Consider the following 14167-nt stretch of genomic DNA (forward strand, 5'->3'; position numbering starts at 1 on the left):
TGCATTTACGATCAAAAATGTGTGTTTTAGACTCTCACGCATTTGCTTTTTCCCGATGCGGCTTTTGAAAGGCATTCAAACTGATCCAAAATCTGTCAGGTCTAAAAATTTACCATTCCAAGTTGTAGGCTGTTGGCTAATTTCCTCCTAGCCGATTCCCCGGGGAGAGAAGCAGTAGCACAATCTGGCGCTTGCTAGTTAGCTGCCTAACCGCTAACGTTAGCGGGCCGGCTAACTGTTAGCTAATAAGTAGTTATGCAACCGGGGCTGGGAAGCTAATTGGGCAGCCTACCTGCTTTTGAGCCAGAGCTGCTTCAGGTGAAGTCTCCATTTGGAGTGCTGCCACAACCTACATAAGGTAAGATGGTTCTCTTTCAGTGCAGTTTTACGGAAAAGTTTAGGTGGAAAAGCATTAAAAAAAAAACAACAACAAAAAACGAGCCTTTCTTCATGTTAATGAACTGCTACATTTTATTTCATAACCTTAAAGAAAAAAAAAAGAGAAAAAAAAAACAGTAACCATAATTGTGGCATGTGCAAAAGTTTGGGCACCCTACCGGACCCAACTATGTACTCAGTAACCCCAACCGTCCCCCAACAGCATGAGGTTGCTAATATTCTACCATGGGGTTGTGTGGCAGCCACTGGCACGGGAAACATTGCACAGATAGAGGGGAGGAATGGATTCCGCTGAACATCAATAAACTCTGGATGCAGATGTCCTGCAGTCAGTCGAGAAACCCAAACTGAAAGCGGCTGGCTTCTACAGCAGGACAGTGATCCAAAGCAGACCCCCAAAGTCCACCATGAACTGGAAACACAAGCAGAAGCTTTTGGAGCGGCCCTCACAGTCCCCGGACTTGGTCGTTGAAAATTTGTGTTTGAGCATTTGAAGAGTGTAATTCTTACATAACATATGTAATTTGCCCAAACTTTTGCATACAACAGTAAGTCACAGTGCACTTACAAGGATCTATTCACAGTTAGCGTGAGGAAAAATGCCAAACATTTGCGGTTTCCAGCTTTAAAATGTGAGGATTTGTTGCTTTTCTCTGCTTTGTATCACTACAAATCGGAAATGTTAGAGATGTGGACCTTTTGTTCGGACAAAGTGGGCAGACTGAAGACATAACTTAAGGGTAAATTGACATTTCTCACTATTGTCTGTCATTTTATAAACTTAAGATTAATTGATGAATAGCACAACTCATCAAATGATAAACTGAAGTGGAAAATAATTTTTAGTTGAAACCTTCAGTACAGTGTTGCTGACTTGTTTAATTGCTGTGGCTGCTTTGAAATATATGATGTGTTCATGTTGGCGTTGGTATGTTCTGACTTTTTTTTTTTTTTTAAAAAGGTATAAATTATTTTAGACAGTGATCACTTTGAGGCTGTTTGCACATTTGATTTCCTTGAGATGTGACTTGGTTCTAGGTATTTGTTATAAAGAGTGGAACCCAAGGGAAGGGGTTGCTCTTAAATTGACATTAGGACTGTATTCTCATCGGCACTAACTATCAACTATCTATGAGTCTATCTAGGCCTTTTTCAGAGGAGACATTTTGAACTTGGCAGGAAAAGCACAGGTGTTACTAATAACGAATGATGGCTCGGTACTGTTTAAGTGTCCCAGTAAGCCATGACATTGTGGCAATGAGTAAACGTACACTATGTTATTATTCAGCTATCATTTATTTTAATATTTACGCCTGTGTTTTTACTAGTGTGAAACATCCAAATTTGTGAAAATGGCCTGTTAGCTGTTGCTTTACCTGCCATCTGGGTGGAAAGTGGGTTTTCATAGGGCCTCTCTCTCTCTCACTCTGCTGTCACTTTCTCTCTCTTTCTAGCCATTTTCACTTCAGTACAGTGTTTTGCTATGTGAAATTGTTGTGGCTGCTTTGACATGAAGTTTGGGTTGTGTTCATGTTAGCATTTTGTGGTCCTGGTGTGGGAGACAATCTCTAAAGCGTAAATTTTCTTAGCGGTAGGCATCTAGTACGCTCGAAAACCTCTCTGAAACAGGAATGCGGCGTATTTGTGTGTACTAATTTCAATATGAGCAGCATGTGGAAAACGTTCCCCATCACATTAATGCATTTTATAAAAGAATTTAATTTTAAATATTGGAGGATGTCATGCAGAATCTGAAGGTGAATGGTTTTTCTTTGATTTCGAGATGTCACGTTGTCAACGGGTTGAGAATTTAACTTCTGTTAAATTCATGGGACCTTGCAAGGGTAGGTGAGTGGGTATGGAATGGCCCCGACTAAAACTGAGGAGTGGTTGCAAGGGGACGAATTGGGTACTATAGTGTAGACAATCTTATGACAGGAGAGCAACAGTACATTTCTGTGGCCCTGTCAGAATGAGTGATTTTTATTTCAGCTGGTAACAAATTTTCTTTAACCCAGAAGTAATTAAAACAAGATTTGTTAGTGTTTTGTTTTAGATTTTGCCATTCAACTGTGCCTCAATAGTAACAATTTTGACGAAAATTTCCTAAGTCTTTGAAATGCAATTTCATAATAGATCTTGTATAGAGGAATAACATTGCTTCTCCGACCTTTATGGGTTGAAGTGTTCGAGTTGGTTGCACTTTAAACTGCTTCACCTTGGTGTTGAGAGGTTCACTTAAATATCTGATATTAGATTTTGGCAATGGGGGATGCAAGGTTGGCAGTGACAAGGATGAAGATGTCACCCTTGTAGTGAAATGGATATTCCAAATTGGAAGGCAAAAGGGGAACAACTGGCAGAAAATAAACAGAAATTAAATAGAAATTGTTGGTGTCCTTAAATGGGAGAGCTTGTCGTTATAAGCTTGACTCTGAATACATATTTCCCAACATTTTCTCTGCTCATTTAAGGAGCAGCTCCAGTCACAACAGTAAATACATAGACGTTTTTTAAGGGGTCAATTTGTCTCTAATTCAAACCACACCACACGGCGCCCCCCCCCTCATAGCGACCCCTCTTGAGTATCACAAAACATTCATCAGCCCTGACTCCATGACCTCTCTGCATCCCCAGCCCCCCGGCCAATCAGAATCAAACCAGACAGCGTCTCTCTGTCTGTAACTTTTGTACACGTACATAAAAGCCTTTCAAGAGTGCTTACACCCCTGAAGCCACACACCCCCTTATAAACCAACATTGGCACTGCCTTGCACACTAATGACCCCCTCTAACCCCTTTCTTCCTCCCTCCATCCCCCTATCGCAACACTCCACATCCAGGTGATAAATGAGGTTGCCCCAGTGTGTGGTATCAGGTCAAAGCTCGACCTAACAGTTCTAGTGGGGCTTTGAGGGCAAATGGAAGTCACTGGGACGTGGGTTACCAGTTTGGTCAAAGTGCTGTCTCACTTCCCACCACAACTCTGTGCCTGTCTGCTCCAGCAGAGGGAGACAGAGACTCATTTAACTGCTCGCTCCTTTAGTTCAAACAAGGAAAGGGATTCTGACAGATAGTATAAAAGAGACTATGGTGGAGTGCTTTGTATTTTAAAAAAATGCCATAGTTGTGTTAAATTGCAGATTTCGGAAATATCAAATTCCATCTCATAAGCACCCCTCACTTGATGTCATTTTTTAACTTACAAAAATGACCCTTTTTAAAAAATTTTTAATTATTATTATTATTAATTTTTACCTCCTGAGAAATTGCGAACTTTTAAGAGCTTATTTCGTTCATCATTTCCAGCCAATACCAGTAGATTATTGGAAAACCCCCCTATCAGTTTTCTCGTTAGAGCTGAAAGGATTGGTTGATTAGTCTGTCAGTCAACTGACAGGCTATTATATAAGACTGAACGTTTTTTAAGCGTTTTTGGGTTTTAGGGTATTGATTGGTCAAACTGAGCTATTTAAAGACATCAGCATTGTTTTGGGGAAATTGAAGGTGCAATTTTCACCATTTTAGACAAAATTTGAAAAAAAAAAATCTGCAGATCAATAGAAAATGAAATGATTGTTGCAGCCCAACGTCCCATAATATAAAAGATGTACTTTCACAGTTTTTAAGAAGAATGAATGGCTCACTCTGAACAATCTGAATATTAAATTACTAATGGCTGAATATAATATGCTAACATTTCACTCTGGATTGTTTCATCAGCTAGACCAAAAAGTAATGATGAGTAAGTTGAAGATCTTTGGGTTTTGTACCATTGGTTGGACAAAACAGGACATCTGAAAAGTTCACCTTGGATTCGGAGAAATTGTAATGCACATTTTTCAATATATTTGCACATTTTATAGATTATACAACCAATTGATTTATCAAAGAAAAAAAGTATAATCGCCATTTGCAGTCCTAGTACCATCTGAAGCTGGACAACACAAAACACTGTCTAAGAGTAGCTGTGATTCATTCATTATCTGCTAATGTGCAATGAAGGGGTGGACGATTTTACAACCAAATTAGTATGTAAAGAAAATGCACTTATTTCGAAAAATGTTTTCCTTTCACCATTGTTGTGTATACATAGTGCTCCTTTCCCCTAGAAAATTTGGGTTTGCAAAAGTAGAAGAATCGCAAAATGGAAATAGAATATAATTACCCGTGTGTCAAAAATTATAATTAGGTACACAAACAGTTCTTTAGCAGATGTACTTAGTTACTTTACATTCTTTTCTGTGAGGTTGGACGTCTTCGTGCCAGCTGCCTATCAGTGTGTTCATCCATCCTGTATTTGGTGGCCTACCAAAAGCCGAATTTATAAATTAATCAGTTAGTTGATCAACAGAAAATTAATTAAACTATTTTGATTATGGATTAATTGTCTGTCATTTTAGAATGACTGAAAAGGGCAAACAATTGATTTCTTCAGCTTCTCAAATGTGAGGATTTGCTGCTTTTCCTTGTCTAACAAAACATAATATCTCTGGGGTTTTGGATTGTTGGTACAAAACAATGCTCATCTGTGTCATTCTGGAGTGTGCCTGTGTGTGTGTGTGTGTGTGTGTGTGTGTGTGTGTGTGTGTGTGTGTGTGTGTGTGTGTGTGTGTAAGGTCAGCACTGAGGTCATCAGTGTTTAGTCTGTCGGTTTCTCCGGAGTGGCGACTCCAGCTTCCTGTCCACATTGCCGAGATTTATAGGTGTACCTTCGCAGCTTGGACCTTCTCAGTAAACATATACAATATACAGTACATACACCCTCCTTTTCAGTATTAATCCTGCCGGTGTAATTAAAATATAGACAAAAGCACACCATAAAATAAAAGATACTGTGTGTGGAATTTTAAACAGAAATATATTAATGTTAAATCGGTACTTTAGTGTAATTGTAACTGTAAAGAACAGAGATTATTGTGAAAAATTGTGTGCAAAAGAGTTTGTATAAACCTGAGACAGAGATCAAACCCAAAAGATGAAGAACAAGCATACACAGAGGTTGTGGAAAGCATGATTTTAATTTGGCGGATTCAAAAAAAGTCCCTGCTCGTAATGGTGTTGTCATGCGACAATACCTTTGACAAAAGTGTTAACTTTAATGACATTAACTCTTTTTCAGCCCAGATAGATTACTAACACAGGTACCTACACCTTCAGAATCATACACGACTGAAGCTTGGCCCCCAAAAGCCTGCAGTACTATCAAAATACACACTCTCACACACAGCTTGCCCTCTATGGCTCCAGCAGGCATAGTAATGGTTCCGGGAGCCAGACTCTGTCTCCGTCGCCAGGGCCCGGCTCCAGCCCCTGTGTGTGCGACAGCAATTTCCTAAAGAATCCACAGCAAGCGCAACACTTCTCCTTTTATTTTTGCAAAAACACCACTGACCACATGTGCGTGCGTGCGTGCGCGCACACACACACACACACACACACAACACTACCACTTCTGAGAAACACAGAGCAGTCACTTGCAATTACAACTCTTCCAGGAGTATGATATACAGTCCTGTCAAATAGCAGGCGGGCCCACAAGGGAGGCATAGGGTCTTTATTTTTTATTTTTTTTTCATTTGACCCTACTCAGTCTGTATATCTCTGCCTGCACCAATACTCAAATTGTTTATGCAATTCAAGAATGCAACGAATTGATCTTATCTGAAACATGGATTTTATTGTTAAACTCATCCTCTGTTGTTAACAAAGGATGAGACGTTTGGCCCAATTCCTGCCTTCACCCAGTTCAGAACATCCACTAAATCTAATTGCAAGTTTCAGTGGCCTGTGATCAGTTTAGTAATACATAATAGAAAAACACCTTTCCGAGACTGTTTTATTAGAAAAATTTTAAAGGCTCAAAGAAGTAAAATTATACATTATTCACAAGGAAAAAAAGCAAGAAAAAATGTTTTTTCTACTTTCCTGTCCTGATGATCATCTCACAACCTTTCAGATGAATCTCGTGACCCCTAAATTACGAACCATTGCCCTAAATCATGCACTTTTGATAATCTGGAGGTTAATTTCTTTCCCATATCTGTTAATAGATTGAAACAGATGCAATCACAAGGTCATAATATGCCTCATGTTTAATATTATAATATTCTCATATTATAATATTGCATCCCATCAAAAGCCACCCATCACTTTAGGTATAGAGCCTGATATTGAAAATAATGTAAATAAATTTGATGATGCATGTTGTTGTACTCTCAATTTTAAGGGCCAAAATGGTAATAAGAATAATTTTCAAAAATGGTATACAATTGCTGGTTGATTATCTATACTTATTCGAAAGCTCCATCGCATGTAGGCTATCATGTTACACACATCAGAAGGCCCAAACATTTGCAATTATTCATGACAGATCTGACATAAACAGCTTATCATCTCTGTGTAAAGCTTGCAGTAAACAAATCCACTAGTGATCAACCAACCTGACTTAATCTCCCACTTAGATTTCCAAACAAACCCTGTGAGACACACACACACACACTCACACACACTCACACACACTCACACACACTCTAATGCTTCACAGATCTTAAGTCTGAGTCCGTCAGCAGAGAACAAGCAGAAGTTTATGAGATTAGATGTTTGGCATCAACCATCAAAGCGAGCAACGGCAGAAACAGTGTTCCCTAAAAAGTAACACTGTTAAAAAGGGATCTGTGTGTTTCTGTGCATGTGTGTATGTGGTGTGTGAGACAGTGTGGGTGTGTGTGGCCCCATCTAAACAAGCCCCAACAGCCGCTTTGTTGGCGAGTTGCTCCAGGAGAGCGTGTTGATGGAACCGGATCGATGTTCGGATTAGGGCACGCCTCCGTGATCAAGTGCTCAAACACTAGATAAGAGCGACAGAAACACCCTTTAATCCTGGCTAACCCTTTTCTAAATAAGATGGGATCCTAGCAAGCTCACTGGACGGGAGGAGGGCTTTAAAGAGCAGCTCAAAATTTAGCTTAAATCTGGTATGGATACTATGATTTATTTTATTTTATAGCCGAATGGAGCTTGTGTACATAAATAAATGTAAATTACTGACTGAGTGTTAGATACGAAAAATACAAGATAAAAAATATTCCACAAACTGGATTGATGCTCTCTTAGAGGAATATTTTGTCATTTTGGGAAATATGCTTATTTACTTTCTGGCTAAATTTAAATGAGAGAGTGATACCAAACTCATGTCTGTATGATGATATGAAGCTGGAGCCAGCGGCTGTTTAGCTTAGCTTAGCACAAAGACTGGGATTAAGGAAACGGCTAGCCTGACTGTCTCCAGAGGTAACAAAATCCGCCTACCAGCACCTTCTAATTCATGCTATTTCTCGTTTGTTTAATCTGTACAAAAACTGTGTTTAAACAATTTGTTTGTCATATTCTGGGCTATTTCTTGGCTAGTGAGCTTTAAGGCACAAGTATACTCCATCAGAATTTCTTGCTGAATGGTTAAAAAGCTTCTGAAACCACGTCCCACACCTTTCTGACGTCTCTGTGTCAGACAGTTTCTGTAAAACCTGCAATCCGACATTCACACCCATCACATGCCGTGATTGGTCAGCTGTGCAGAGGTAGCAAAGGAGCCAAGGTTTGAATTTCTCTGTCAAGCTTTTTTTTTTTCATACGTTATACAACAATTTCTCAATTTTCATGTGTATAACTCAGTGCAACCCCATGAATGCCTTCCCGGAGAGACTGTCTGAAAATGGGTGCCCTTGTCCCCATATTTAAACTATATCGTGCCCCTCCCGTCTCTATGACAGGCAGCTGTCCACCCCACCTCCGAGTGTGGTTGTTCGAAACAACTATACACTTTCGATTTTTGATACGGTCGAACAACAGATTGTACAAACCAGTTATTTTCTACCATAAAATTTGCACGTTTTATAGGTGCTGTTAAATTTGGAAAAAAAAACAGACTAGCCGTTTCCCCATTTCCAAGCTTTATGGTGAGCTAAGTTTACTGGATGCTGTCTCCAGCTACGTTTACTGTACAGACATGAGAGTGATACTGATCTTCTCATTAAATTCTTGGCAAGAAAGCAAATGGGTGTATGTTCCAAAATGTCAAACTATTCCTTTAATTTAATCAGCTTTTTGTGATTGGAACTGATCAGAAAAGATAATCTGAGTTTAAACTATTGTAGCTGTCGTGTTGTCTTTTTTACTTAAATTCATTAAACAGACACTAAATAGTTTTTGACATAGTCTTTATGCTGTGTAGTCATTGTTGTTGAGATTCTGCACTACACTTCACAGCGATCACATGGCAGTTAAGACGACTGTTGAAAAAATTAAAAAGTACGTTCAGCCACACATTCATTTGTCACTTCCGTGAGGGCTACAAGGGCTCACTGCCTAGCCAGATGATCCTCCACCTAGCAGCAGTGACCCCTGTCTCTGACACTGATAACGCTGACCCCTTCCCAGCCGATGTTGTGACTAATTTTGGTCTGATGCGGTCTGTTTCCGGTGCTCATTCAGTCTCTCTCAGCCCAAGGTCCTTGCCGTTAGTGATGTAGTGTTCCCCAAGTTATGATTGGTGATTGTGTGTTGAACGTGGCTTTCTCTTGTGTTTTAGTCAGACAGCTTGTATGCCCATCCGCAACCCTGACCTCCACATGCTTAGCGGGTGTTCAGACTGAGTTAAAACAATGCAAGGGTCTATGCTGGTGGGGGCGTGTAGCATCATGTACCGGTGAGAGAATGTGATACAACCCAGGATGTCCAGTTGGAGTGCTAAAGCACTGCAAACCAGTTTTTAATACTCACAGACAGGATTTTAAAGCTGTGGAAAGTTCTTATGGTGGCAACTATTTCATCTTATGTCACATGAATCACAAGGTGCACGGTAGAAATACGATTGGTTGGTCAACACGGCGATTAAAGGCATTGGTGTGTGTATTTGTTTCTCCTTTACTGGTTGAAAGAAATGATAGGAGAGAGAGCCTCCATCATCCATTCCCAAGTTTAGGTCCTTCTTTCTCTCTCTCTCTCCATTTTCATTTTCACCCCTAGTTTCACACAATTGTGCCACAAAACTGTTGAAATTGGATGTTAAAATACCTTTGCTTTAGCAACCTGTCAGCTACAATCTGACGTGTGAAAAGGTAATACAAGCTAGGCTTTTACTCTGAGTGAGGAACCCCGTTCTCCCCCCTTCCTCACCTATTCAATAATTGCACCAAATTCACGCTATCCTTTTCAAAACCATCCTTAACAATGAAGACCACAATCCAATTATTTTTAACACCTCATTAGAGGGAAAAAAAAAGCCTGCTGGTAGTTTTTATTGTTATTTTGCTTTTTTTGTCTTGTCGCTAGAATGACAAAATCTCCAAAAAACAGGGAGTAAAAAATATTGAATATCCGTTAGCATCACCCCTGTTGAAAGGAATCTGCAGGGGATGGGCCACAATCAGTGACACTTTACAATGTTATTCAGTGCAATAACCCTGCAATAAATATTACATACATTTTTAAGGCTGAGCAAAGCTAGTCAATTAATTTTCTGTTCATCAACTAATTGATTAATCAGCAACTTTGATTTTGATAATGGCTGAATCGTTTTAGTAATTTTTCAAGCAGAAATTCCAAAAATTCTCTTGTCACAGCTTCTCCTGTGTGAGGATCTGCTGCTGTTATTACAGTCTATGTTGAAATTGTTGGAACCCCTGAATTTTAAGTACAGAATTTAGCATAACTTCAGAAATAAATGCAAAGTAACCCATTTTGTATTATGATTAATAAAATGTCAAAGGTTACTAAACAAAAGAAAATAAAAAAAAACAAAACTTGCATAATAGTGAAATGATACAAACACAAAACGTACCCCAGACACAATTATTGGCAACTTTCACTAATATTTGGTTGCAGAACCTTTGGCAACAGTCACAGCCTCTAAACATTTCTTGTAGCCATCTAGAAGCTTCTTGCACCTGTCTGCTGGCAGTGTCTGCCACTCTTCCACTGCTGTGCGTTCAAGCTCTTTTAAATTTGCAGGAGTCCTTTTTGCAATGGCAGATTTCAGCTCTCTCCAAAGGTTTTCAATGGGATTTAGGTCAGGACTCATCGATGGCCAGTTTAAAACAGTCCATCTTTTCCTTTTCAACCATTCTTTTGTGCTGCTGAATGTGTGATTTTGGTCTTTGCTCTGCTGAGAGACCCAAGATATTCGCCTCAAACTTAGTTTTCTGACACTGGGTAACACTTCTTGCTGTAAAATGCCTCGGTAATCTTCTGATTTCGTCACTCCTTTGATACATTCAGTGCCTCCAGTACCGGAGGCAGCAAAGCAGCCCTGCAGCATGGTAGAACCTCCACCATGTATTACTGTAGGTCGGGTGCTCTTTTCCTTATGGGCTTCATTTCATTGCCTGTAAACAAACTGATGCGCTGCATTTCCGACGAGCTCTACTTTGGTTTCATCTGTCCACAGAAAATTATCCCAGAAAGAATGTGGCTAATCTATGAAAGTTGTTGCAAAAATTAGTTTTTCCTTTTTGTGCCTTTCTTTCAATAGTGGTGTCCTCCTTGGCCCTCAGCCCATGGAGTTGTACTTGGTTTAGTGTGCGGCGTATGATGCGGGTTGAAACCACCACTCCAGATTGCTCCAGGTCAGTCTGAAGCTCTTTAGATGTCTTGCATGGTGTTTTTTCCACAATCCGCATAAACCTTTGCAGTCTTCTTTCATTGAGTTTCTTCATAGCATCACGTCCTGGAAGCGTCTTAACAGTTTTATGATTGTGAAACTTCTTGATAACATTACGAACTGTCGAAACAGGGATTTCAAGATCTTTGGTGATTGACTTGTAGCCTTTGGAATTGTGTTTTTTGATAAAAGCAGTTGCTCTCAGACAAATCTCTTATCTTCGCCATTGTGAAAAAGACATTGGAAACAATCAGCCCCTTTTTATTCAGTAAAACCATCATTCATTGGTTTATTCAGGTCACGTGAACACTGAAAATTAAGCCCTGGAGAGTCCTATTTGTTTGTTTTTGAGGAACAAATTTTTAAATTCATCAAACGGGTGTAAATAATTGTCAAGTGTACATTTTATGTATATATTTTTTATTTCACTATATGAAAGCATTTTTGCTGTTGTTCAGTAACTTTGGACAGTTTTTTAATATTCTAATTATACAAAATTGGTTAATTTGCATTTATTACTGAAAATATTCCAAATTCTCTACTTAAAATTCAGGGGTGCCACGAATTTCAACCAGGACTGTATATTATTGTATATTTTTTATTTTTTGGTTTTAGGTAGTTGGTTCGACAAAGTAAGCAATTTGAAGATGTCACCTTGGACTTTGTGAAATGATGGACATGTTTCACTATTTTTGACATTTAATAAATGAAACAAAGAAAAAATAATCAGCATTTTAATTGATAATGAAAATATAATTAGTTGCAGTATTTTAGTGATTTTTTTGTTGTTGTTGTTTTCTTTTCTGATGTAAATTTTTATTGTCCTATCAATTTTTTTCAGTGTTTTCTGTCATTGAGATAGAGGATCAGCAGTACATGCCTAGTTGCTACAGCTGCAGTTGTCCCCTTTTAGGGTTATAGGGCCTTAAAGGTGTGTTCAGCCTGAATGCAAAGCAAATTTTAGAGATGTTGTGATTAAAAACAAAGTAAAAGGAAAAACACGCAGGAAGAAACATTTACGGTCTTGGCAGCAGAAATTAAGATGATGTGTCAGCTGAAGTTTACAGTGTGTTAGTTTAAGCAAAAAAATGCACAGATTACAACACAGACGTAAAAGGAGAGGATTCGCAGTAAAACGAAGAACTGGAGTTCCTGATTATGTCTTAAAAATAAGCTCAGACTGTCTGAGTCTGAGGTGTGGCACACTGTAGTTGCATTGGCGTATAATGGACTACAAAGACACCCAAGTAGTTAAATTTGCAGAACCAAAGTGAGGCAAAAATTGAAGCTTGAAATTGAAAATAGTTGTTTTTTTTTTTAGTCTGAATAGTCTTAACAGGTGACCAGGCAGTGGGGGGCAGTAGCTGACCTCTCCCTCACATAAGTGGGCTTATGACTGTTGCCGTTTGATCCCCAGACTGGCCAGATAAATATGGGTGAGGAAAATGCAGTGTTGCTGCCTCATTATCAACACTGAGGTGGGGCCCTCAACCCCCCCCCCCCCGCCTCGGTGGCCATCCGATCAGTCCGTGGTTGCTCTTCCAGTTGTGACTGTGTGTAACTCTCTGTGTGCAAACAAGGCATTCCTGAAAAGCAGACCACTGCTCTCAGTGAGTAGTGTGTAATGATGCACAGTTTACCAACTTAAGGGCTGTGTTAAAATGCAATGACACACATTCATAGTGAACATCTTAGTTAACACTAAGGGTGGGAATGTCCACTAGATACAACACCAACAAAGCATGTTTTTGGTAGATACACCTTTTCCTTTCTAAATTTACTGACTTGAAACACTCAATTAGGATGACATGAGCTGCTGACAAGAAAAACGGCAAGTCATTACATCTCCAACATGATAACCCCTGAGCGCCCCTACAAACAAGGATTGTTAATTCCTGTGTCTAGATTAAAAACACCTGTTGGTAAACAAGACAATTATTCCGTTCAGTCCAATGGGGAACGATGCGTTAATCATACATGCATCCTCCTGTGTTAAAAGGCAACCTGATATTCCCCCACAGAATTCTCACTGATTAACTCGATACTCCTGACTGTTTAAAATTCATCACAGCAATGAGCAAGAAACTGATCTCTCTCCTGAGTGTGTGTTTGTGTGTGTGTGTGTGTGTACGCGCGCGCCCGCGCGTGTGTGTACAATTGTGTTCTTTCCCCAAGATCCTGGAAAGTGTATGCATAAAATATCCGGGTCCCTAGCGTCAGCACAATTATCCGTTAAATAAAATGCCTACTCCTCGACGCTTTTGCAACATTTTAATTAGACAAACCAGCTGAAGTGAGGGCCCGTTTTAGTAAGATAAACAGCCCTGTTTCTCAAGAAAATCTCCCGGGAGGCAAAGGCACTAAGTGAGGCTGCTCGGGGCAGGAAGTGGAGAGATAGCAGCAGTTCACCCGAGGAGATAAAAGATGTTTGTTTTTTGTTTTTGTTTTTTTGAAAGAAAAAGGAAAATGTTTAAACACTTCCTTAAGCCACCAAAGTACCTGTTCCATCTTAGTACCATGTGTCTGTAGCTACTTTAGTATTACTGTATGTATCTGCCTCAATGTACTGTAGATCAGAAAAGAACTCATTATTGTTCAAGACTGTTAAAGTCCTTGTGCACTTTTTGCATGCTTAGATTGCATTATGAAGTGCAGTACTGAGGAATAGTGAGATCTCTTGGTGTTCATACAATATCTAATATCTAAGAAATATTTAAGAAAGTTGTGGTGTGTGTAATGTTGAAAATAATTTTAATAGAGTTGAGGGAAAGCTCTGAAAGAGGAAGGTTGTAACTACTGTATATGGTTTCTATGCATTGTCTCTACGGTGCTGCTGGTGACATGACCAGGTGCTGACGACAGTTCCAGAGGCCACCTCCAAAGCCGTGGCAGCTAACCAGCATGTCCGCGGCTCAGGAACATTGCCTTTTTCAGGGCCGGTGAGCTGCCTCGGCCACAGGCCAGATCGGCAGCCGTTCTGCTCGCCTCTGTGTCAGACTGGGAGCTGCGAGTCAACTTGGGGAGAGCTCAAGTTTCCGGACCACGTCATGACAACTTTGTTGAGGCCAGACGTGGTGCTATCATCAGTCTCTTCAAATCAGGCGCTGT

This window comes from Xiphias gladius, chromosome 11, assembly GCF_016859285.1.
Source record: "Xiphias gladius isolate SHS-SW01 ecotype Sanya breed wild chromosome 11, ASM1685928v1, whole genome shotgun sequence".
Taxonomy (NCBI): domain Eukaryota; kingdom Metazoa; phylum Chordata; class Actinopteri; order Istiophoriformes; family Xiphiidae; genus Xiphias; species Xiphias gladius.